A 25480-nucleotide genomic window follows, 5' to 3' on the forward strand; every position below is an offset into this window, starting at 1 on the left:
GAACATGATCTCCATAATCAGAGAAGCTCTAGCAGCCATGAGTGAGGAATTTCTAGCTGAGCCTCTACTCTTTAACCCATGCCTGGGTGCGAGCATGCTTGGATCCCCCATGTTTGCTGTCAGCTAATGCTAGCCAGGTCACAAAGGTTGGGGATTTTCTGGACTACAATAGACATAAGTGGGTGACCCTAGCCCATTTAATGGGTCTTGCAATCCCTTGTGTCACCTGTCATTTGCTCTAGAAGATCAGGAAAATCTTGCCACCCAACCAACACTCCTTCCTTGAGGGGGTTCTGCAGACTGGATGTCCCTATCTGACTCAGAGCCCCATAAGTCCAGATATGCTTATCAACATCAAGCCACTTGAACCCCCTCAGCCTCCCTCCCCCTGTCAATCCATCCAGGTTAGCAGAATTCATTCTGACACATTTCTGCACTGTGTCAAGGCACAAGATCTACTCGCTCATGCTACACACCATGCATTTCCTCGCCCTCACCTCTCTCTCAGACACCATCTGGTGGGAAGCTCTTCTAGCATCTGAGGGCAAGAACCCCCGGTAGTCATCCTTCTATTCCTAGATCATCACAAGACCCACCTGAGACCTAAGATGGAGAATCACGCATGTTGCTCTTAGTATGGATGAGTTTTTAGCCTGCTTTACGGGCTCCTCACCCTCCTGTCCCTTCTGCAATATGACAGAGTCCATTTTTCATGCATTTTTCTTTTGTTCCAGATTGCAACTCCTTTTTATTTGACTTAAAAACCTGTTCCTGCAGTTCTATCTTCATTTACCATGGCCATCTATAAGACCAGGAGGCAACAACTGGACAGGGAGGTACCCCAAATGATGAAGTCCTGTTCCAGGCACTGTGTGTTGTGTCTGTTGGTAGCAGTCAGCTGCGACTGCTCTGCCTTACTTCTTTTTTGCCCTTCTCCTCCTCCATGGGTAAGATGGCTACCTCCGATGCTGAGTGCTGAAAACCTCGGCGTCTCCAACTCAGCATGGGTGACCCCGTCCGCCATGCTCCTTCCTGTGGCCTCCTAGGGCGTGTGCACTGCCTACACTTATCTATACGTCAGGGCGGGAACCTCAGGGGCATCCCCACCGCATGACGTCAATACCTCCGGGTATTTAAGCCTCCGCTCCGCTCCCAACAAACGAGCTAGCAAGGACTTCGGTTTAGCTACTCTGACCGTTTTCTAAGCTGCATGCTTAGACTCCTCGCTACCCTCCGGGGTATCTTGCTCCTGAAGAAGCTCTGGGTACCCACTCCTTGGGGCCTCTCGCTTACAACTACCCTTCGGGATTTCTACTACTAACATAGACAACCACTCCTCAGAGGTCTCTCTTCTCTTTTCAGGATTATCTGCGCTTCCAGATACTCGCTCCTCGAGGGCCTAACCAGCTCAGAGTATCCTGCACCATGGACCTCGGGTCCCACCTTCATCATCTACCAGGATGATTCCTGCACTACTCTTCAGTGAGTACCTCTATGATCCAGCTATTCATTTCTACCCACCAGGTTCGGCTTATCCCGCTCTGCGGAACACTACCAACCATGTACATCCAGGTGAGAGTTCTACATCTGAGACTGTCTGAGCGTATTGGCACCTTGCTGGATTTCAATGCCATCTCTTCCTGCACAATTACCATCTATCTACAGCAGTACAATAAAGCTTTTCATCTCCAGTGTCTGCTGTCTGTGTCTAGCCTATCACTGTGGTTCCCCACGGGGCCCCTCCCCATGGGAGGAGTCATTGCCACTGCGACTAAGAGTCCACACTATGCCTCAAACCCAACATTGTGCACTTCCTCCTTGAGCACAGCACTACGTAGTGGGGTCTGCTGGCTTGGTTGATTCCTTTACCAGTTAGTGGGCACTGAATAGTGTGCTCTGCTCGCTCCTTGTCCCCCCAGATTATGTTTTACAGTTGAACATTTTATTTTTTTACTCTGCATTGTATTTTATTTTTATGTTATAGGCACGTTTATGTTGAATTTTAATTTAGATTGGTCTTTTCTCTTGGTTCCCCTTATAGGTATCCAAGTTTGTATGTACTGCTCTGGTACTACCACTAAGTGGCATCAGACTGAGCTTGGTCTAAAATAGGCCTGGTTTTACTCCACTTCCTGCATGGATGTGGTTTTGGTGTCACCCATTGATTTCCCTAAAAAAAGCAAGGCAAGAAATCCATGCAGGCAGTAGGGTAAAACCAGGACTGGATCAGCCTATCCTGAAAATCTGCAACCAATTGGCAACCCTAGTTTCCATGTGTACTGTACAGCATGGATACAATTATCTTTGAAGGACCAAGTCAGCTTGGCAACAGAAATATAAACAGCTCACCTCTGAGCATTGCGGTGAAATTACCTGACAATGGGCGTAAAGAACGTGCAGAGAAAGATGAGCATATGCTTGGGCAACTGTTTCCTGCAACATTGGAAAGCCCCAGTGTTTCCAGTGAAGCAGAACCTGTTTATAAAGCACATTTCTTGTGGGCAGAGCGCGGACGTGGACTCCTTTTACAACATCTCACTTGCAGGTTGAGCAGGAAGAGAAAACACTTGGATGGGAAAATATAAGATACAGTACACAAACTTTTAGCCAACAATATACGTGAGCTTATTCCCTCACCCTGCCCCCTCTATCACCAACCTTGTGTGTGACTGGCACAGAGGAAATATTTAGCAATAACTTGGAATACAAGAATCGCGGTGAAAATTTGAAACTCTCTGGAGCTTTGTGCACCAGAGTTCTGGCAAAACAATGAGCTTCTGATGTTTGAATTTCATTTTGTTTGACTCTACAATGGATGATAGAAAACCAGAAGAGACAAGGAGGGAGATTTTAGGCCTATGAGCCGCTTCCTCATGCGTTCCTGCAGTGCTGATTCAAATGGTAGAAGCAGGGACTACAAATTAGGGATATGGTAGTGTATTAAAATGACGTTTTATGCCATTTTTCATCCAGAACAACACAAACAACTAAGGTAGTTTCAGTTTGTTTGCCATGTTGGTCCACTTGACTGCACAGAAGGTGGGGTAAGGGTGAGGTTTGATGGTTCATAATTAGGGGTGGGAAGAGAGGAAACATTTGTTTGTTTTATTTTTGGGGAGGGCTTTTCCCATGAATTTCATTTTATGTACTGTTTATTTTGTTTCTTTAGTTTAAAAAAACAAAATAAACATTGAGCCCCCCACCCCCCAAAAAAGGAAAGAAAAATGAAACGGAGCCCAGCTCCCACCCATCCCTTCCACCCAGAAAAATGCCAGAGCTGGGATCCTTCCCAGCCCCCACTTATCCAGTCAAGGGAGATCTGCAGATGAGGCCTAGGCCTTGGCCCACGTCAAAGCCTTGCGAAAGGCCTAGGCTGAGGTTGTGGTGACCTACCACACCCTAGGTCTACGCAAGGCCAAGGCTTTAGGACCAGCTGGTCCCGAAGCCTCGGCCTTGAATAGGCCTAGGCTGCAGTAGGTCGCTGCAACCTCGGCTTACGTTCTACGCAAGGCCAAGGCTTGGAGGCCTGGACCTGACATTTGGGCCTCAGCCTAGGCCACAGCCCGGACCCAAATTCGACATTGTGGCCTGACCAAGAGGCCGGGTTATGACACCAGGGCCTTGATCTGGACCCAGGCCTGACTCCGGGGCCTCGGCTTAGAGTCAGGCCCAGGTCTCGGATGTCCAATGATCACGTCCTCTTCTTTTTTTCTTTAAACTGGTGCTTTCCGCTGGGGAGGTTGTGCCAGAATTAACTAACTCTGGTGCGACTCCAGCACATGGCATCAGTTTAAAGAAGAAAGAAGAGCTTCAAGGCCTGGGCTCTGGGAAAGGGCCTGACCCTAGGCTGAGGTCCAGGTGTCAGGACCTGGCCTTCAGGCAAGGCTGTGACATTGGCCCTGGGTTTGGGCCCTGGCCAAGGCACATGCATTGGACCCCAGCCTCTTGGTGGGTCTGGGTCGAGGCCCAAGCATTGTGACCTGGCACTCCAGGCTGGGCCACAATTTTGGGCCTGGTTCTGGGCCCTGGCTGAGGCTCAGGCATCGGGACTGACCAGGATGCAGTGTTGGAGTTAGTAAGTATGGGGGAAAGTCATTAGGAAATTTCCTGGGCCTGGGCATTTGGTTGGGTCTTGGCATCATGTTCGAGCATAGGCCTTGGCTCATTCATCGGGCTGCATCCTGGGCCTAGACCTAGGCTGAGGCTGAGGCACTGGAGTTGCGCTTGGGTGTAGGCCGGGACCCCTGCTTTGGGTCTCGGCCTACTCCCTAGACCTAGGCCTGACTGGTGACCTTTTTTTTTTTTTTTTTTTTTTTTAATAGGTTTTCAAAACAAAACTAGATTTCTGCAAAATTTCATCAGAATAAAACTCGTTCCATTTTGAAAACGATCCAAAACAAAATAGGAAATTTCTTCTCATTTCCGATTTCGTTCCTCCAAAATGCCCATCCCCCCACCCCTTTTCCTTTACTCTATCATTGTAATGCTTTTATGATTTCTACATTTAATTTATTAGTGTGATAAATAATGATGTTGTTAAATATTGCAGATGAAGAGAGGAAAAGAGGAGTGACTCATTGCGAATACTGCAGATATACTCAGAAGGAATGTGTACACATATACTTGAATTTGGTTGCTTAAGGTGAGATGGGCTGTATTGCCTTTGCACCTTTTTAGATTAGATTTTAAGAATATAAGATGTGCTTTGCTGGATCAAGCCAAAATCTATCAAGCCCAGCATCCTGCCATTAACAGTGGCCAGTTTGGGTCACAGGTATCAGGTAGATCCCAATGAGTAGATCTATTTCCAGTGCTAAGTGATGGCTTTCCCAAGTCTACATGGCCAATATTGGTTGATGGCAGGAGTGGCAAATTCCAGTCCTCAAGAGCCTCAAACGGGTCTTTTTTTCAGGATATCCACAATGAATATACAGTACATGGGATAGATTTGCATGCACTATCTTCATGGTATGCAAATATAACTCCATGCATATTCATTGAGGATATTCTGAAAACCAGACCTCACTGTGGCTCTTCAGGACTGGAGTTGGCCATCCATGGTTTATGGATTTTACCTCCAGGAGCTTGTCCAAACCTCTTTTAAATTCTGCTGTGTTAATCACCCTCACAATATCATCTGACAATAAATTCCCCAACTTGATTACGCGTTGAGTGAAAAAATACTTTCTACAATTTGTTTTAAATCTGTTGGGTTGTTAGTTGGGAGTGCTCCCTTGTTTTAGTATTATTTGAAAGGGTAAATAGCTTTTTTATTTTTATCCATTCCACCCCACTCGATTTTATAAACTTCTATCACATCCCTTCTCTAGGTCATCACTTTTCCAAGATGAAGAGCCTTAACCTGTTAAGCCTCTCATGATATGGGAGCCATTTCCATCCTATCTATCAAATTTGTTGTTCTTCTCTATATTTTTTCTAACTCTGCTATGGGGCCGATATTCAGCCATGGAGTGGGTAGTTAAGTTAGGCCTGGATTTTCTAATGCCGCACCTCATATTGAATCCTGCAGTAATGGGGGGCGAAGCGGGGGGCAGGCCAGCGAAAGCCGGCAGCGATCACACCACCATGGTGTTATCGCTGCCGGCTTTCGCACTGGCGGCGATAACAGGTCTTACCTTATCGCTGCGTCTGCCCCGACGCCGCCCCGACTCCTCCTCTTCCAGTCCCGACGCCGCCCCGATTCTGCCCCTATCTAGCTATCGCAATAGGGATAGAAAATCACCCACTTAGTCGACTATAGCTGTCCAGCTAACTTAGCCGGGATATTCATTGGTGTCGCAGCACCGCTGAATATACCTGGCTATCTTAAAGGTAGCCAGATAAGTATATCTGACTAACTTTTGGTAAGCCCTATGGTGTGACCAGAGTTAGCCGAAAAAGTTATGCAGGTGACTCCAAATACCGGAGTTATCCACATAACTTATGCTGCTAACTCTGCTCCTCCCCGGATGCCCCTGACTTATAGGCTAAATTCTAGCCACATATAGCATTTCAGATCTCCAGTTAGCCATGTAGAAGTCAGACGATAACTTTGAATATTGACCTCTATGTTTTTTGAGATGGTGAGACCAGAACTGCCCATAATACTCAAGGTGCAGTCGTGCCATGCATTGATACAGAGACATTATGATATTCTCCATTTTGTTCTCCACTCCTCTCTACATAATTCCTAGCATTCTATTTGCTTTTTTGATCACTGCCACACACTGAGCTGAGGATTTCGATGTATTGTCCACAAGGATTCTGAGGTCCTTTTCCCGGGTGGTGATTTCTAGTCCAGAACCCAGCATTGTGTACCTGTAGTTGGCATAATTTTTCCCTATGCACATCTCTTTGTATTGTATTTGTATGTATTGTGTGGAACTTGCTGCTGTCTATGTGTGGGATAATCGCAGTGGAGTAGAAGTACTTGGAAAAGACATAAAATAATTATGGTTCTGAATTATCAAGGGATTTCAACCAGGCCAATGAAGCTTTCACAAAGCAAAGGCAGCTTTGTTGTACAGTTAAGTGGACACTCAGTAGAGTCAGTGAATGCATTGTCATAACATGAGGTTATGTATCTCATTCCAAAATCACACTTGTGTTCTTTTCAAAATTCTACCCTTTAGCAAGAAAGCAATTTGGCTAGAACAAAGCAGCTCTCTTTGTAATGTTGTCTCCTGTGTTATTTCGGAGATGTATGGGTAGACAGTCAGTCTGCAGACAGATGGCTAGAAGTATAGACCTTCCCCACCGTTAAAGGTCCACGGTTCCTATCCTATGCCCTCTATTGCATATTGCTACAATATGGGCCAGTACAAAGTTAACAGATTTGCGCATTTGCCCTTAGGAAATGCCATGGCTCTGCACTGAACTGCACAAAGATAACCCCAGATTTTCACAGAAATGTGGCACTATTTAGTGCTGCATTCAAATCTACTGCTAGCTGAACTCACCGACTAACAGGCCCATACAGAAACAATCGCGGGAGAATGGGCGCTCCATGTTGAGCACCCGCTCTCCCGACGCGTGCCCAGCCACCTCTCCTGGGCACGCGATCCTATATGTAAATAAGGGGTTCAGGAAACCAGTGCTCAATTTTACAAGCGTCGGTTTTCCGAACCCATTGACAGTGATCGGTTAGGAAAATGGATGCCAGTAAAATTGAGCATCTGTTCTCCTAACCACACCAGCTGGCACATCATTTATTTATTTTTAATTTAATTTTTACATTTTTGGTTCCTCCGACTTAATATCGCTAGGATACTAAGTCAGAGGGTGTACAGAAAAGCAGTATTTTCTGCTTTTCTGTACACTTCTCTGGGTTGCTCATAAATTAACGCCTGCCCTTGTGCGGATTGGCCACACATTTCACTGTTTGAATCCTGGGTGAATGACTAATAGGATCACCAACATGCATTTGCATGTGATGAGCGCTATTAGTTTTCAGGGGGTTTGGCCGCGCGTTTTTGAGGCGCTGAACCCCTTACAGTATAATGGGTAATAGACGCCCCTCAAAAGCACACGGCCAAACGCCTGTTGAACAGTGCGCATGGCCCAGCGCACTTTGCTGAATTGGCCCGAAAGTGTATCTACATTCTTCAGATAAACTTTCAAGTTCCTTACACCCATTTCTTCCTGCATCTAAAACCTCCATGCTTTTATGTCTCAGAGATTTTGTTTTCTTGTATTTTTTTTTTTTTGTTTCTTTGGACTAAAAAGTGCATACTCTTTTCTTGTGACCACACTGTTTTGTTCTTAAGCCTTCTCTAAGTGCACTTTTCAGCAGCTGTTTTTACCCTCCTGTGATTGATACTTTGGATGTGTTGGGAAGGTGCCAGAGCTTCTGAGGATGATCAGCACAGCGGCACCCCTATGACATTGTTTCTTGGAATCACCTGGACAGGAGGAACTTTCAGAAACCTCACATGGCTCCCTGGACCGCTTCTTCCCTGGGAATTAAAAGCCCAGCCACAGGGCACGGAGCCCTTCGCATGAAATGGAAATGCTGTGGCTGCAGGTTCGTAGCGCCGGGAGGGGGGGGGTCATGTCCAGCTTGAGGGCCCACCACAGCTGGCCCACAGCTTCTCGGAAAAATGGCCCCATTTACCGCCTCAGGACTCAAATCAGCAAGGCAGAAACCGGGAATCCCTCGTTTAATTCCGCCTCATTGGGGGGGGCTGCGTTATTTTGATAAATAAACGCAGTAGCGCCGCCTTAGCTGGTTGCGACATTCAGGGACAGTTTCTTCACACAAGTGAAAAAGAGATGAGAAAATCGGATTTCTGAGCCCCAGAGTGAAAAATGGCACCGAAGCAGAGGCTTTCTTTTCAAGTCAAAGCCCGGGTTTGTTTACCTCCCCGAGAGAACGCACACAGGCTCAGAGGCGAAAGGCCTCCTCTTCCGTACAGATTTGATAGAGTGATTAGCCCAGTAAACTCAAATTTGGCAAAGTGCTATTACAGTTTTGCCTGAAGACTTTTAAAGCAAAGTAAGAGACAGGCTTAGAGCAGACTGTCACATAAAATGTATTAATCTTGACGTTGAAAAAAAATGGCCTTTTTTTTTTCACAATAGGGTGACACAACCTTATGAAAACAGCAACAGTTCCTTTTAGCAGCTCTGAAAAGTTGCGTTTTGGACTGGAGCCCTAAGTGTTAAGCTCTAGTGCAAGTCTCAACACTTACAATAATTAGATGCATTACAATGGCTTGGCCATTAGCGTTAGTGTGCACAGACAGAAAGAGGACACCCCTAATTAATATGCTTAACTGGCACGGTGTGTACCAGATAGGTAAAGTCAGCCGATCTGCTCTCCTTCCCCTCTAACATGTTCTGAAATAAATCTTCCTTTCAGAACTGCAAAGCCAGTCCCCTGCATCTTTCCTCGGGCGCAATCCAAGCCTTGGACTGTCACAGAATGCATTTTAAAGCAGTCTTCAGGGTCACCGGTGGGATTGGGTGAGGGGGTGGGGGGGGGGGGGACCTTGAATGGCAGAGAGTTTTGCCAATGGGTCAATAATGTCTGAAAGTCATTACCATCTGAAAACCATCTGTCCAAGCTCTCAAGTGCCCACAGGACAGAGCCCACAATCACAGTTTGGCGTTAACCGGCAGTCTCAGCAGAGAGGTCACAGCCATGGATGCCGAAGAGCCCTCTCAGACCCAGGGCTCCTTCCCTCGGAGCTGTAATGTTGTGTGTGTGTGTGTGAGGGGAGAACCTCCACTGCTGCTGCTCATGCTTTACCTGTTCTACACGTAACCCCCTCGTCAGCTGTACCGGAATTCGGGAGCCACATAAAATCCCCAAGGCCAAACTCACTACCCCGGACCTCTCGGTTTTCTCTCTATTCATGTACTGTCAGCCACTGGGGTGCTGGGGTTTCCCTGGTGGAAAGTGGGACAAGACTGTGGGGCCTTAAGCTCTCGCTACCTCCAGACGCTCCTTCTGTAGTACTCACTTGTGAGGGTCTCAGCAGGCTGGATATTAACTTGGGAAAAACAGGCAGAGACTTGGAGCGGTGTTCAATGAAAAATTTGCTGTAATTGAAAAAAATAGAATCCAAGCCAAAAATAGCAAAAAATCATGAGAATGCAGGTCAAAACGAAAGCTCCAAGTGCCACAAACTCCTTCTCCATCTTCAACCTCCCTTCCCAGTGACAGGAAAGAAAAAAAACCTCTCTTCTCCAAAGGAGATGGTGGTGGAAAAATCTCTCCCTCCTTCATGCAGGCAAAAGAAACACAATATCTCCAAAAATCAAATCTTTCCTCCTGAGACAGTACTGACCTCACCTTCACTGGGCACAGGGCAAAGCAGTGCCCGAGCAACTACAGATTCCTCTTTAAGTGGGCACAGAGCACAGAAGCCTAGTCCTTTCTCCTCAGGCAGGGGGTAAAAGCCTTCTCAGAACAGGAGCAGGTCAAAACAGAACCCCCTCTCATAAAGGCAAGAAATGTTTCTCTTATGAACACTTCTTGCCAAGGGACCACCTTCCAGGTCTGTGAAGGCTCTGGCCGGGTTATTGTCCTTGCATATCCCAATGGTGCAAGCTGGGGTCCTACTGGGATCCACCAGAAAAACCCGCCCCCTTCTCCCAAAAAGAAATCTACATCCAGTCACACTGCTCATGCTCAGACAAAGGTTTTTATGGCCTGAGCAGGACCAATCCCAGCCCTCTTAACTGGAAAAAGAAAATCTTGAAGATGGTCTCCAAAGATGATAAAGATCCACAGTGCGAGCCAGAGGAAATATAGAAGGGGGAGATGAGGTATCCCTTGCAAATATTCATTTTTAATACCTATTTTTGCTGCACTGTAATGAAGCTTTGCAATCACAGGTTATGAGATAAATGACTCCCATGATGCAGTATTAAAGTGATCAGCTATGGATCTGGGTGTTGATTGGAACTTTTGGGGCCATATCGGCTCAGTCACCATAGACATTTTTCCAAAGATACCTAATGGAGAAAGCTCTTTTAGACATCTTACTGCAATCATCTTTAAGCATGGGATCTACACTGAATTAAGGCTGAATCAGGCAGAGTAAGCCGTGAGTGGGACTCTTAGGAATGTCGGTATAGAGAGATACAGTAGTTATTTTTCCCTGTGCATCACAGCCCTAGGGCATAAAAGGATGAAACTGAAGCATGTCTTTCACACATCTGATAATTGCATTTCACTTAGCTACAGAGGTTTGTAATACAGGTACTTTTTGAATGAAAGAACACAAAAACCCCAAAGCAGTACAGTAGGTGAGGGGGAGGGCCGTGGGAAGATGGAGAAATAGGCCAGCAGCACTGGTCTAAGAATGCAATGGATGCTTTTTAATGTAACCCCTGCTTCACTGGTTGCTAGAGGTCTAAGGCACATTCAAGATTGGTGGGACAAGTAAACATTCCATACCTCCTTGGGTTCTTTTCTCAGGGGTAGGGTGGGAGGAAGTAACACTCTTCCAAGGCCCTTAGGCAGGGGTGTTGCTAGGCAGGGGCATGCAGAGCTCATGCCCCAAATCTCAAACAACTGTTCTGCTTAGTTCTCCAGTCTCCTCCCCTCCAGGCAGCCTGCAGGGAACAAGAAGAGAGGGGCTGAACAAGGGAGCAGAATCATTTGTTTCTTCTCTTCTGTGTCCTGCACTCTGTGCTCATGCCCTTCCACCTTGTCCCCTTGTGTCAACAGGCGGGGAGGGGCTGGACCAGACGCTGACACAGTCACAGCTTGTGATCCCAGGATTCAGCTGAGGACAGAGTGGAGGAGGAGGGAGGGCATTATCAGGGAGCTGTAAGTGATTGATGGGGAGGGAGAAGAGGTAAATGCTGAAAGGGGGTGAGGTGAAGAGGGGCAGGAGGGGAGATGGGAGCCAGATAGGAGACTGATGGGGGAGCTACTCAGTAAGAGGGTGAAAGGAACAATGGAGGGGAGAAATGCGGTGCTGGGAGAAGAAGAACTGGAGAGTGAGAAATGGATAGGAGGGTGAGATCCAGGTGTGAGAGGATAAGAGATGCTGATGTCAGTGAGAGGTTTAGAGGCAAAGAAGAGAGAAATGAAGGAAAATGGGATGTAAGGAAAAGATAGATGTTAAGGGAGAGGAGGAAATGATGAAGACAGGAAAGACAAAAAAATGTAAAATGTAATGGAGAGCCTGAGTTAGGAAAAGACAGACGAGGAAATCGGAAAAAAAGAGACAGAAGTCAAATGCAAAATAAATCCCACCTAGATAACAAAGGTGGGGAAAAAAACCCATTTCTTTTCACTCTAGTGCCTAGAATATGTAACTCAATAATCTAGGAGCTGAATGGTTCTTAGAGTAAACTGGATTCTCTGCAGGCCGTGATGGCTTTTATTGGATCAATTTGTGCTTTTTTCCAATCATTTAGTTTCAAAACAAAATAAAACGACATAGAGAATATTGTTGATGTTTTCTGTGTCGTTTCAAACGAATGCACATCCCTAACTTCCAGTAAAGTTCTGTTGGAGCTACATTCATCGTCCAGTGTGCTCTTTTACTGTAAATGTTAAAGACTGTGAAAACAATGCTGCGGGCTTAGAGAAAAGTCTCTCCCCACTTCCTGACAGGAAATGTAGTAGAGGCAGCTTGGACATCTTAAGCCCTTGGAATTGGAAGTGGCCCTTGGATTCCCAATCCAGGTCACAAGCACCTGGCAGGATCCCATAGATAGATTCCAGGCTGCCTACACCCAGGGATAAGCAGTGGTTCATTAAAAAAAAATGTAAAAACAATCTGTCCATACTGTGCAAATCTTTTTTCAAAACTCATATTGGAAGAATCTGTTTCCAACAGTGGCCAAGCCAGGTCACAAGTACCCGGCAAGATCCCAAGGGATAAATAGATTCCAAGCTGCTTATGCTGAGAATAAGCAGTGGAATTCTGCAACTCTACCTTAATGATGGTTAATGGAATTTTCCTCCATTAACTTGTCCAAATCTTTTTTAAATGCAGCTACACTAATAGTTTTCATCACATCCTCTGGCAACGAATTCCAGACCTTTATTATGCGTTGAATAAAAAAGTATTTTGTCTTATTAGTTTTCAATGTATTATCCAGTAACTTCATTATGTGTCCTCTGGTCTTTGTACTTTTCGAAAGAGTAATCAACTGATTAATGTTTACTCATTCCATTCGACTCATTATTTTATAGACCTCTATCATATCTCGCCTCAGCCCTCTCTTCTCCAAGCTGAAAAGTCCTATCCTCTTTAGCCTTTCTTTAGGTGGGAATTGTTCCATTCCCTTTATCATTTTGGTCATCTTCTCTGTACCTTTTCTAATTCTGCTATATCTTTTATGAGATGTGGTGATCAGAACTGCACACAATATTCAAGATGAGGTCACACCATGGAGTGATACAAGGGCATTATGATATTCTCTGTTTTATTCTCCATTCCTTTCCTAATAATTCCTAGCATTATATTTGCTTTCTTGGCTGCTGCTACATACTGAGCAGAAGATTTCAATGTATTTTCAAAAATGACATCTAGATCCTCTTCCTGAGAGATGACTCCTAATATGGAACCTTGCATTATGTAGCTAGAATTTGGGTTACTCTTCCCTAATGCACTTCTCTACATTAAATTTCATTTGCCATTTGTATGTCCAGCCTCCCAGTTTTGTAATGTCCTCTTGCAATTTCTCATAATCCTCTTGCGATTTAACAATTTTGAATAATTTTGTGTCATCAACAAATTTGATCATCTCACTTGTTGTTCCCAATTCCAGGTTGTTTATAAATATTTTAAAAAGCAGTGGTCCCAGAACAGATCCCTGCGGCACTCCACTATTCACCTTTTTCCATTGGGAAAAGTTACCATTTAGCCCTACTCTCTGTTTTCTATCTTTTAACCAGTTGGCAATCCACAATAGGACACTGCCCCCTATCTCATGACTTTTTAATTTCCTAAGAAGTCTCTCATGAAGGACTTTGTCAAATGCTTTCTGGAAATCCAGATATAATATATCAACTGGTTCACCTTTATTGACATGTAGCAGATTGGTGAGGCAAGACTTCCCTTGGCTAAATCCATGTTGGCTTTGTCCCATTAAACTATGCTTATCTATATGTTCAGCAATTTTTTTTCTTTATGATACTTTATACCATTTTGCCTGGCACAGACATCAGACTCACTGGTCTGTAATTTGCTGGATCACCCTTTGATCCCTTTTTAAAAATTGACGTTATATTGGCAACCCTCCAGTCTTCAGATACCATAGATGATGTTACTGTTTTTTGGAAATCAGGCTGGAGTCGTCATGAAGAGCGGTATATATATATATATATATATATATATATATATATAAGGATAATTTTAAAAGCCTAGTCAGTTGTACACTTTTCTTTCACATCTGGTTAGTTGTCTAGCCCAATCTTTTTCTTTTCTTTTTATGAACAGAATCACCCCTTACCCCACTTTGGAGGACACAGGCCCAGTTTCATTTTAATTGCATGTTTTTTTTTAATGTAATCTGAAACAGCAAACCCTCCCTCCAACCCCTTTCCCCATCCAGTCCTCACCTCTCTGCAAATGCAATTTCCTGGGGTGGTGCATCAACTTTATTTCTTCCACCCCCAACCCACACTTTCTCACACACATATTCTCCTTCTTTCTTCACCCCTCTAGGAATGGCCCCCGCACTCCCCCCCCCCCTTCTTCAGCCCTTGGACCGACTCCAGAACTCTTCCCTTCCTTAGCCATAGAATCCCCTACCAGGTAGCCTGCAGGGTAAGAAAGGGGAGGGGTATTGTAAGGCAGAAGCTGAAGTAGAAGAAGAGAAAACAGCAGAGCGACTCTGCTTCCTAATCCAGCCCCTCCCCTCCTATCCTGCAGAGAAGAGGAGGAGATAGGAAAACTTTGGAGAGGACAGAGCAGAACAAACAAAGAACTACTCTGCTTCCTAATGCAGCCCCTCTCTTCCTGTTGTTTCCCTCTGTGGTTTGCAGAAGCAGCAGTGGCCTGACACCCTTTTGGCAGTGGCACCTTTGGCCCAGGTCCTATTGGCCATAGGGTAACTAAGGCTCTGGTCTTTGTGGTATTTTTGATACTTAGCTAAAAGTAAGTGCTCCAGCGGTGGGATGGAGGTTATCCCTGCTCTCACTCTGAATTTGTCTTTCTGTGTGGAAAAGAAGATCCTGATAGGAGTTCGAAGTGAATGAAAATCTTCACAGGAACAGCAAAAAGTTGTATGTGCCAGTCCAGAGGGTGACTCAATGTGTGCAAAAACAGAGGAGAGAAGGATGGGCAGACTGGATAGGCCATATGGTCTTTTTCTGCCATCAATTTTCTGCTTGTGAGGAGACGGCTGCCCATCTGGGGCTCTCCAGGAATCCAAAGACGTCCAGGAGGGGAGAGGAAGAAGCCTGTGTAGGAGAGATTCAGGCAGAGAAGCAGGTACTAAGCAGGGGCCCTTGGAGGCCAGGAGCCCAAGATAAGGAGTGAGGGGATCCCCGAAGGGTGAAACAGCAAGGATTAGTAACCACCTGCCCGTGGATCCTAAGAGCTTTACAAACTGTACCACTTGCATGTATTTTCAGCAAAACTTTTTCATTTTGGAGCACCATACCTTGTGTCAGGTGTCGGCTTGGTTAACATGATCTCAGTGCCTTGGGTCCTGGAGGTTAAACCTCTCCCCCTTTTGGAGAATCCACGCCGGGGTTGTAGGGCTGAGTCAGGGCTTAGCCTTGCTATCGAGTGTGTCCCCCAGCTTAACCATTGCATGAAGAAGGGATTACAGCAAGACACCAGGAAGAGTTTATATATCTACAGACACACACACACACCATGGGTATATATACATATACTTTCTGGAAAGAGTGGTATATAAATATGAATATAAGTGAATAAATTATATATATATATATATAGAAACATTTCAACTCTTAACAGTACATGCCTGTATGATCAGCAGTTCTCCTTGTAACTACATTCTCATGTCCATTGTTAGCTCCTTGGAAAGAGAAGGATACCCCTAAGTCCTTAACGAACAAAAGTTCTGTGATATCCTTTGGCTGGTTTTGGGGAAACAAGAAAGGATGTTTTAAGCCTAATGTTTTGAGGTTGTTTTCATGGCTTCAGTGCTTCCTCCTCAGCAATGGCACTATTGTTCCTGCCTTCGAGTTGCTGGCAAGGGTGGGCCCAATCTGCAGGAGAGCTTGGGCTACAGCGCTGGAGGGCTTTGGAGACTGGAGCCGTTTGCTTGAAGAACCTGACTCCCAGAGACCTCAGACTGTCTCCACACGCTTTGTTCGCGGCTGGCAAAAAAAAAAAAAAAAAAAAAGCATTGAATGCTCTTTCTGTGTGTGAGAAGAGGTTCTCGGAGCCTGAGAACTTGTCGGTTCTCGTCAGACTCTTCTCTTAACCTTTCCGGATTAGCTGAAATGCTGCCGGTTGTAATAGGCTTAAAGGGTAAGGAAGGGTTCTGGAGCTGGAGAGTTGGGCATTAGTTGTGGGGGTCCCAGGCAATGATCAATGTGATTATACTGGTCATCGAGGCCATATGCATCCCTTGGGAAGGAGTATACGTGGCCTTCCTGCAAACACATAAATTCTCCTCTTATTAATCTGCCTCAAATGCCCAGTTTTAGTAGAGTATCACATAAGTCTTTACTGCAGGTCTGTGCCACAAGTGACTCAGTCCTGAATGTCGGTAACATTTCTCGCCTCTTCCATTCCCTCTCTGGTCTCAGTGCTCCATGTCACTGGAGGACAGTGGGTAACTGTAATGAATCCAGATTTTTAAAGTTTGATTTATTTATTTTATTTCATTCACTTTATATAGCTCAAAGTGGTTTACATAGCCCATAAAACACTACAAAATAGCAATGATAATAAAAAATGTTGTTACAATTAAATCCACTCTCTTACCGTGGCAATTTTTTTTTTACTACAAACATACTAATTGTAGCACCTTTTCACCCAAAATAGATCCCAACACACTTTATAGTCACAATATAACCCTTCAGGAGCATAAACTCTATGTGCAGCCATCTCTGGGGTGCATGGCTTGGGAGTACATTTTGCTTGGCACTTCCACTGCATAAAAGCTTCCAAAGAGGGGAAGGAACAAAGGTTTAGTTGTTGTTAAATTACAGTTGGCTAAACTGAAGCTCAGGGAGACAGAAGGGCTTGGCAAAGCTAAGTAGAAATGCAGGGGCAGAGCCGAGATCAGGACTCGCAATCCAGGTTTTCTGTGGCCGTGTAGCCCTACAGTGATGTGCTGCAGGGGCACAGGCCAATTGGCAAAGGCTGCATTTTCTGACAGAGATTGCTGCAGTGTAACCTGACTTCTGGAGTCAGAAATGAGCCGTTCCCTAAGAGGAATACAAAGTATCACAACGTTTCATAGAGCCCTGTCAAGTGTATTATGTTGCAAGACAGCTACCCAATTCGTGTCTAGGACAAGCGGTAAAACCTGGTGTCTACTAATATTGTGCTATTTTTTTTGAAAGTTCAGAATTGTTTAAATTTACTTTTCAATGTTCTGAAGCAGCTTCCCTGTCCCTCTGGGAGCGGCACACGTGCACACAGTATGAACCAATCGGATTCTCTTCCATGGCAGGTCATAGGGGACCGTTCCAAGTGTGGCTTCTGCAATGGAGGAGGAGAGGGGTGAGGGACAGGGTGTGTTCAGGGGTGGGGGAAATTGAAAAATAATTCACAAACAATGACTTAGCAGTACAATTATTCGCTGTTAAAAGGTGGCTATTAGTACTTGAGTGTTTGAAATGCTTCGTGGCACAAAGAGAAGGTGGCTTTGCTTTTAAATGGCCAGGTAACCATTTGCATTCCTGTACAATTACTGTGAGTGGAAAGCCTGCATCCTCCTGTATTATCTGACATACAGCACCAGAAGGCTATAACAGGGAACCAGCAGGTGGCGCTATTCCCACAATAAACCCAAACACTATCATTTGCTTTTTTTTGAAATGAAGTGTCCCTATTGGTGCTCATTATAAGGGGATGGAGGGGCATAGGGAGGAAGTTGCTGCTCCAAATGCTTTAGGGTCTTAAATTTTTACTTCACCTTTTACACCATGCAGTTTTAAAGGGGAAAATCTGTGGATAAGAAGCTAGTCCTTCACAGTGGGGCAATCAGACTGAAGGGGTGGTCTGATGGTAGTTTCTCGTTCACTGGGTATGGGCTCTGCTCAAACAAGCTGCCAGTTACAGATACAACTAAAGCACATTTGTAAAGACCAAAGCAGGAAACCAACAGAAAATCAGAGAGGGTACTATTTTCCTGCTCTTTGCTAGATTTGAAGTATTCAGTGGCTGACCACCATAATCTGAGCATTCTGAATTCCAGATAGCATTTTAGGATTCTGAGTAGGATCCTGGGGCGAGGGGTGGCAGGTTACCCTCTTAAGAGACCTCTGTGCTCTCTGGGACCTTGCTTTGCATCTCACTCTAGGGTGGTATTCACACACCTCTCACTCAGTCCTTGAAAATCGAATCTGAATATTTTGTATAAGAATTGTTACCAAAGGTCTTTAAATGTTTAAATGTTCCTCGTTTTTTATGTAATGCTCAGAAGCACTCATTTGTTCTATGTTCTTTGTTCCATGTAATGCTCTTAGGCAAGTTGAATTGTTTCACTGTAAACGGGTTTGATTTGCATCCAATGCAAGAAGATCGGTAGATAAATACCATAAATAAATAAATAAATAAATATTCTGGAGAGGAACATGGGAGAGTGATCTTAGTAGCATAGTAAGTGATGGCAGATAAGCAATGGTCAGTCCAGTCTGCCCAGCAAGTTGTTTAGGGTAGTATTTTCTTCTCCCTGTGGGTTATTTCCTCATGCCTTCTGATAAGGGTAGTAATCGCCTCTCTGTGTAGGTTACCCCCAATGCCTTCTGTTAAAGATAATAACTGCTGCTCCATGAAGATTATCCACCCCTTCTGTTAACGGTGGTAACTGCCTGTCTGTGCAGATTAACCCCATGCTGAAATATTATACCTAAACTCAACAAAGGTTACTCCTTTTCTTCAGTCCCATTCTCTAAACTTAGAGATGCATGGTAGATCACACCTGACCAAGATTTGATTTTTCTAAACGTGGCCTGTGTCGGGGGTTTCCAGGAGTTGGATGTTGAACATACATCACACTGCCATGCTCAGATAAGTTGGATGTTTTAACTGCATAAAATTTGTTAAAAAGCAAGTATTATAAGACTTTTTGCAAGGAGGAAGTTGATGATTATAAGGGGGCATTGGTTCAACAAAGCTTTCTATATACCAATAGTGATTTATGAGTATTCCCCTTGTGCCTTTATCTATAATCGCAATATAGTGTATTAGTAGACAATCCTTACTAAGCGATTTTGTTTGTGTTTGCTACATCTTACCCAAGGGGAGTAAGTAGCGCTGAACACCTGGCTGAGTAGGGATGTGAATCGTTTTTTGACGATTTAAAATATCGTCCGATATTTTTTAAATCGTCAAAACTCGTTAAAGAGTGCTAAATTCCCCCGATTTATCGTGAAAAATCGTTAATCAGGTTTGTGTCCACTAACAGGAGTTATTTGGGGGGAGGGCGAGAAAACCGGCACACCAAAACAACCCCTAAACCCACCCCGACCCTTTAAAATTAATCCCTTACCTTCCCCCACCCTCCCAAACCCCCCCAAAATGTTTTACAATCACCTGGTGGTCCAGTGGAAGCCCCAGGACCGATCGCCCGCTCTCGGGCCGTCGGCTGCCACTAATAAAAATGGTGCCGATGGCCCGATAAAAAAAACCCCACCCCGACCCTTTAAACAGACCCCTTAGCCTCCCCCACCCTCCCGACCCCCCCAAAAAACGGTTTTAAAATTACCTGGTGGTCCAGTGGGGGCGTGGGGAGCAATCTCCCGCTCTCGGGCCGTCGGCTGCCACTAATAAAAATGGCGCCGATGGCCCTTTGCCCTTACCATGTGACAGGGTATCCGTGCCATTGGCCGGCCCCTGTCACATGGTAAGGGCAAAGGGCCATCGGTGCCGTTTTTATTAGTGGCAGCCAACGGCCCAAGAGTGGGAGATTGCTCCCCACGCCCCCACTGGACCACCAGGTAATTTAAAAACATTTTTGGGGGGGTCGGGAGGGTGGGGGAGGCTAAGGGGTCAGTTTTAAAAGGTTAGGGTGGGTTTTTTGTTTATCGGATCTGGCGCAGCCGATAAACAAAAAACCAATCGGGCCGGACGATAAAAATGATAAGATTTGAATCGGAACTGGATCCGAACCGATTCCGGTTCCGATTCACATCTCTATGGCTGAGTGCTCCCAGCTGTGGGAGAGTCCCCTGTGAAGGATATTCTTCTTCCTTAATGGATGCACCATTGTGATCATTGTGCTGGTGAAAGTCTTTCCTAGGTGTCAATAAAAGATCCTTTAAATGGTTGTGCAGAAAGATGTTAGGTTGAAATTTACTCAAAATTAGCAACAGCCTTGGATGCCTCATACAGAAAAAGCAAATAAAAATTTCACGGCCCCCCCCCCCCCCCGCGATCTCCTTACTCCCCACTAATGTTTGACTTCTAGCAAAACAAATGACTATTTTGTATGTAACTTCTCTTTCAGGTATGGGGTACTTAACCTCTACCTGGGTCCTCCTCTTCGGGTTGCTATTTTGACCCTTTTTGTTTTTAGCACCTTGGTTCCTCCACCTGGGGGGAAGGAAATGTCTTACCTTTTTCCCCAGGAGCTACAAATCTTTCAGTTTTCAAAGCTGTTCACGGAGTTGAATGCTAAAATAGCAATTTACCTGGGTAAGTTAGCTTTTAGAAAGCCATTGTCCCACAACCTTGACTGAATGCACACACAGCGTTCCGCAAATGTACGTGCCGCTAGCTGCATTTGGGAGGGAGGCGTTTCCAGGGGCTTGTTCTGGGCAGGTTGAAAAACAATGGGTGCAGATTGTATTTTCAAACAGGCCGATTCAGTAAAAGTCGCGGGAGAGCAGGCGAGCACCCGCTCTCCCGGCGCGCGCACAGGCCACTTTCCTGTGCACGCAATTCAGTATTTAAATGAGGGCCCGCGGTAAAAAGAGCGACGGCTGTCAGCGAGTTTGACAGCCGACGCTCAATTTTGCCGGCGTTGGTTCTCAAACCCGCTGACAGCCACGGGTTCGGAAACCGGATGCCGGCAAAATTGAGCGTCCGGTTTTCAATCCACGAGCCGCGGGCTGATTTAACTTTTTTTTTTACTTTGGGACCTCCGACTTAATATCGCCATGATATTAAGTCAGAGGGTGTACAGAAAAGCAGTTTTTACTGCTTTTCTGTGCACTTTCCCGGTGCCGGCAGAAATTAACGCCTACCTTTGGGTAGGCGCTAATTTCTGAAAGTGAAATGTGAAATGTGCTTGGCTGTACATTTTACTTAGTGAATCACGTGGGAATAACTAATAGGGCCATCAACAATTAGTTTCGGGGGGGGGGGGGGGTTGGACGTGCGTTTTCGACCCCTTACTGAATAAGGGGTAAAGCTAACGCGTCGAAAACACGCATCCAAACGCGGGTTAACATTGCGCTCCGCCGGAGTGCACTGTACTGTATCTGCCCATAAGTGCATTATTTTCCACACAAAAATTCTACCCTCACAAAAAGCAGTTCCAAGAGTTCAAGTACCCGTGACAATTTTCCAAAGGAAAATATTTATATTATGCATTTCAACTTAGTTCCTAATTTTTCATTCTTTGCTGAAGGTGAGTTATGTTCAGCTCTGTAAGTATTTCCCTGGCCCTAAGAGGCCTTACAATCCTCGTTTGTATAGGAGGGGTGAAGTGACTTGTCCAAGGTCACAAGGGGCATCAATCCTGGCTTCCCTGGTTCTTGGCCTGCTGTTCTAATCTGAATCCTGGCTTCCCTGGTTCTTGGCCTGCTGTTCTAATCTGAATCCTGGCTTCCCTGGTTCTTGGCCTGCTGTTCTAATCACTAGGCTACTTCTTCACTCCAGTAGTAGTAGGTCTATATTTTTCCTTTGAAATTTTGTGCAAAGCCTGTGGGTGAAAAAATACCTGTGGACATTACACCAAAGTGGAAATTGAAAATTTGCCCCTCTCTGAATAACCACACTGTGGCAACTGTGATTTTGGTCCTTTCTTCTACAAACAAGGTCATCTTCTGGTTGCTCTTTATCGCTTAACATTTAACGTGGTCTGTGGTTGAACAGGCTAACATTATTTCCAACTTCAAATAACTCACTAGCTGCCACTCTTTCAGGGAAATTCCTCTTACTCTCCAATCTTCAAGACACCTCAGGAGACGTTTTAAGCTCTGGAATTCATTGCCAGAGGATGTGGTAAAAGCTGTTGTGTAACTGTGTTTAAAATGGCTTGGACCCTGAAGGAAAAGTCCATTAGCCATTATTAAGGTGGGGTTGCAGATATTCACTGCTTAGTCTTGGGATAAGCAGCTTGAAATCTATCTATCCCTAGGGATCCTGCCAGGTACTTGTGACCTGGATTGGCCACTGCTATTAATTGGATCAGTAGCATGGGATCTTCTTAGTGTTTGGGTACTTGCCAGGTTCTTGTGGCCTGGTTTTGGCCACTGTTGGAAACAGGATGCTGGGCTTGATGGACCTTTGGTCTGACCCAGTGTGGGAAGTCTTATGTTCTTATGCTCACAGCTCGGCAGGCCTCCTTTAGTCTTGGAGCCGCAAGCCTTACCCTCCTCCCTCCTTCAACTCCAAACTCCAAAGCCCAAGAAACTTCCAGAGTCTCTATTTAACTGGATTCTTTCATTACTTTCCTCCTTTAAGGGTGGTGTAGGGCCATTCCTTAGGGTAGTTGCTGCCCAAAATGCACCATAAAAATGTTAACCAACTATCTTTAACAAACATTAACATTTTATCAAAAAATAATATTCTAACTAGGATGCCAATGTGCTAAAAACTGTGCTGATTTTCACAATAACAGTAACATGCATGTATTACCTCAGTTCTGCTCTTCATTGATGCTTTTAGTGCATGTTAATTTGCTAATGTAATCATCAGCACAAAAGACATGCAAAATAGGTAATATGCTGAATAATTATGCAAATCAGCTCCTTAGATATACATATCTTCAAAGCTCATTAGCTGCCACTCTTTGGGGCAAACGTATACTTCTCTCACTCTCCAAACTTCAGAATACCTGGAGGTCCCCAGCTTCGCAGGCTCCTTTACCCCTGGATCCTCCAACTTAATCTTTCTCCCTCCTTGAACTCCAGACTTGGAACTACTCAGAAACTTCCAAAATTCCTTCTCTCCTTGCCAGGACTCAACCCAGCGTCTCACCTTCCTCTGGGGTGCTTTGAAGCCATGCTAACATGCCCAATACTCCCCATGTAGTCTCAGTTTTTAACAAACATTAATATTATATCAAAACAATTTTATTTAACTACATTTCTACAACTATCATTTCTTATTTTACTGTAATACAAATTTAACACTATGCAATATCTACTTTCATTGAGGCTACGAACCCCACTCTTTACACCAATGGCAACAAATCCACCTGTGCATTTGGACCCACCATGCAACTCATAACATTAGCATTTGTACCCAGGAACAGTTTCAGATAAGCTTCTGGTCTCTCTATGCACTTTTCTTTCGTATTTAACACTATTAAGTAAGCCACTGCCTTACATTGTATTTATTAATGGTTCTGCTATTCTGGTGTTCCTGTTACTCAACATTTGGAGAGGCAAGAATATGTTCAACCAATAGGAAGTGTTCTTCCAGCCGCCTGTGCAGCCTTCCACCACCTTCCATCAATAGGAAGGCACTCCCTCGGCCATCTATACTCACCCCCACAGCTCTCAGTATCAGTATCACAAGGTATCTCCCAATTGCCTGTCCTCCCTCCCACAGCCTCTGACCACTAGAGGAGCATGATAGTTTTGTTCCTAAGCTAGCTGAAAAAACACTTTGACCGACAGGGATGGCTCCCTTAGGTGGGCAGAGCTAATACCTTGCATGGCACTACAAGGAAACAAAGGAGAAACTGGCAGCTGTGAAACTGTGTCACCCATGACTAAATAATCTTCTCACACAACAATGCCTCCTTGTTGAACTGGTTACAATAAGATAAGGTTTTATAGTTGGAAACGAATGCACACAGGATCATGAGCACAGGTAATTTTAATCCCATGAAAGGATGGAAGAAACTGAAGGGAAAAGCCCCAGGTGATAAAGTTGAAGAATAATTATTTACATTATATACTAGCCAGGAAATTCAGTTTTCCTCATGCTGTCTGAGCTCTCTAATGCTACCAGAATTGTAACCTCAAAAGTTTTCATTGGTTCTTCTCCAAGCTCTCTCAAAAGCCAACCCAAGAGCAGGCAGTGCCTCAGTTAACCTGAAAACTTAATTTCATTCCATGGTTAGAGAGTATGATCACATTAGGTGCTCTCCCAGTGCATTTTTACACAAAAAGACAATTAGGTCTATATTCAATCATTGTGCAGAGCCAAGTTAGCCAGATAAACTTATCCAACTAACTTTGGAAGTATATTTAATAGGGCAGTTGCACTTTTGAATATAATCGGCTATCTTAAAGATAGCTGGCTAATTTTATCCATCTAACTTCAGGTCAGCATTTTGGCCTGACCAGACTTAGCCACATAACTTAGCCAGCTAACTGAACTGCTCCCAGTTATGCCCCTGGAACACATGTTTATGAACATGGACCTCAATAAGAACTGCCAAGTCAAACACACTGGAGGTAATAGCAGGGGATAACTGGTGCTTGGTAGTGCCAATGACCACTGTGGCTGACTATTGGCTGTTTGACCATGATTATCCCTGTGCTTAGCAACCTCTGCCAAAGGACATTCAAAATACTGTTGAACACTGGTCAGTGATTCCAATTCAGTAGTTGAAACTGACCTGTGCTCCTTTCCACGTGTCACTGGGTAAAGTCAAACCACTTCTACCAAGCAGAATGGTCTGTTCTCATCCATCTTTTTCATTGCGCTGCAGGTTCTCTTGCTCTCCAAGACCTTGTGGAAATTCTGCATGCGATGCATTGGTTTTCAGACTATGGGGGTTCACCAGCCCAATGTAAATCTCTGATGTCTGAGTTCAGTTTATTGTGTGTGCATTTTCAGCATTGAAGTGAGTCCCCAGGAGGGTCTGCCCTAGCTCACCACCCTCCTGTGGCTGAGTCTAATCTCTTTCCTTTCTCCTGGGCTTTTTTTTTTTTTTCGCCTTTTTCCCTGGCTCCATAGAAGGAAAGAAACTCAGCCACAACTGCTCCAGCATTGCAATGAATGTTAGATTGCCTTCCTTACTCAGACCAGATCCTCCATTTCCATTGATTCCTCTTCTATTGAGGCTGAGGTTTCTGGTTCCAGGGCTTTCAACTTCTCCAGTCTTGTGGCTGTGAAGAGAACCCTCCATTTCTTCTTCCTCCTCCTCCTCCTCAGGACCTGCTCACAACCTGTCTCGTGGGATCCCCTCCCCCCCCCCCCAGAACCCCATTGGATATTCCACCCTGAGATCCGAGGGGTGAGATACCCGCTGATCTCCCTTTTAAAGGGCTCTGACCACTTGCTCTCACTCAGACCATATCCTGGCTCTTTCCCTTATTCCTCATTCCTTCTACAAGGCGGTGGATCTACCTCATCTCACCAGCCATACATAATCTGATCTCTATGCCTTGGTTTTTCTGGCAATCTGCCACATTTCCAAAACTTGCCTTCTTCATTTTTGTAGAGGGTTCCTGAATACTCAACAGCTAGAAATCGGTGAAAGGTGTCTTGAACTCTGCCAAAACTTTCTAATGCCTTTAAGTTAGGTGCCTCTATCTTTTGAATATCAAGCCTAGTTCAGACATATATATTTGAGAAATTTCTTGTCTAGCTCATTTGCTTTGACCTGATGAAAGGTAGCTAGCCACATATTTATTAAGCTAGTCCAATAAGAAGGTCTGACTTACATCTTGTTTGTTTATCTTTATTTCTATAAGCCAACAAGAAGGTATCACCAGCAAAAAAAAAAA

This window comes from Rhinatrema bivittatum, chromosome 12, assembly GCF_901001135.1.
Source record: "Rhinatrema bivittatum chromosome 12, aRhiBiv1.1, whole genome shotgun sequence".
Classification (NCBI taxonomy): Eukaryota; Metazoa; Chordata; class Amphibia; order Gymnophiona; family Rhinatrematidae; genus Rhinatrema; species Rhinatrema bivittatum.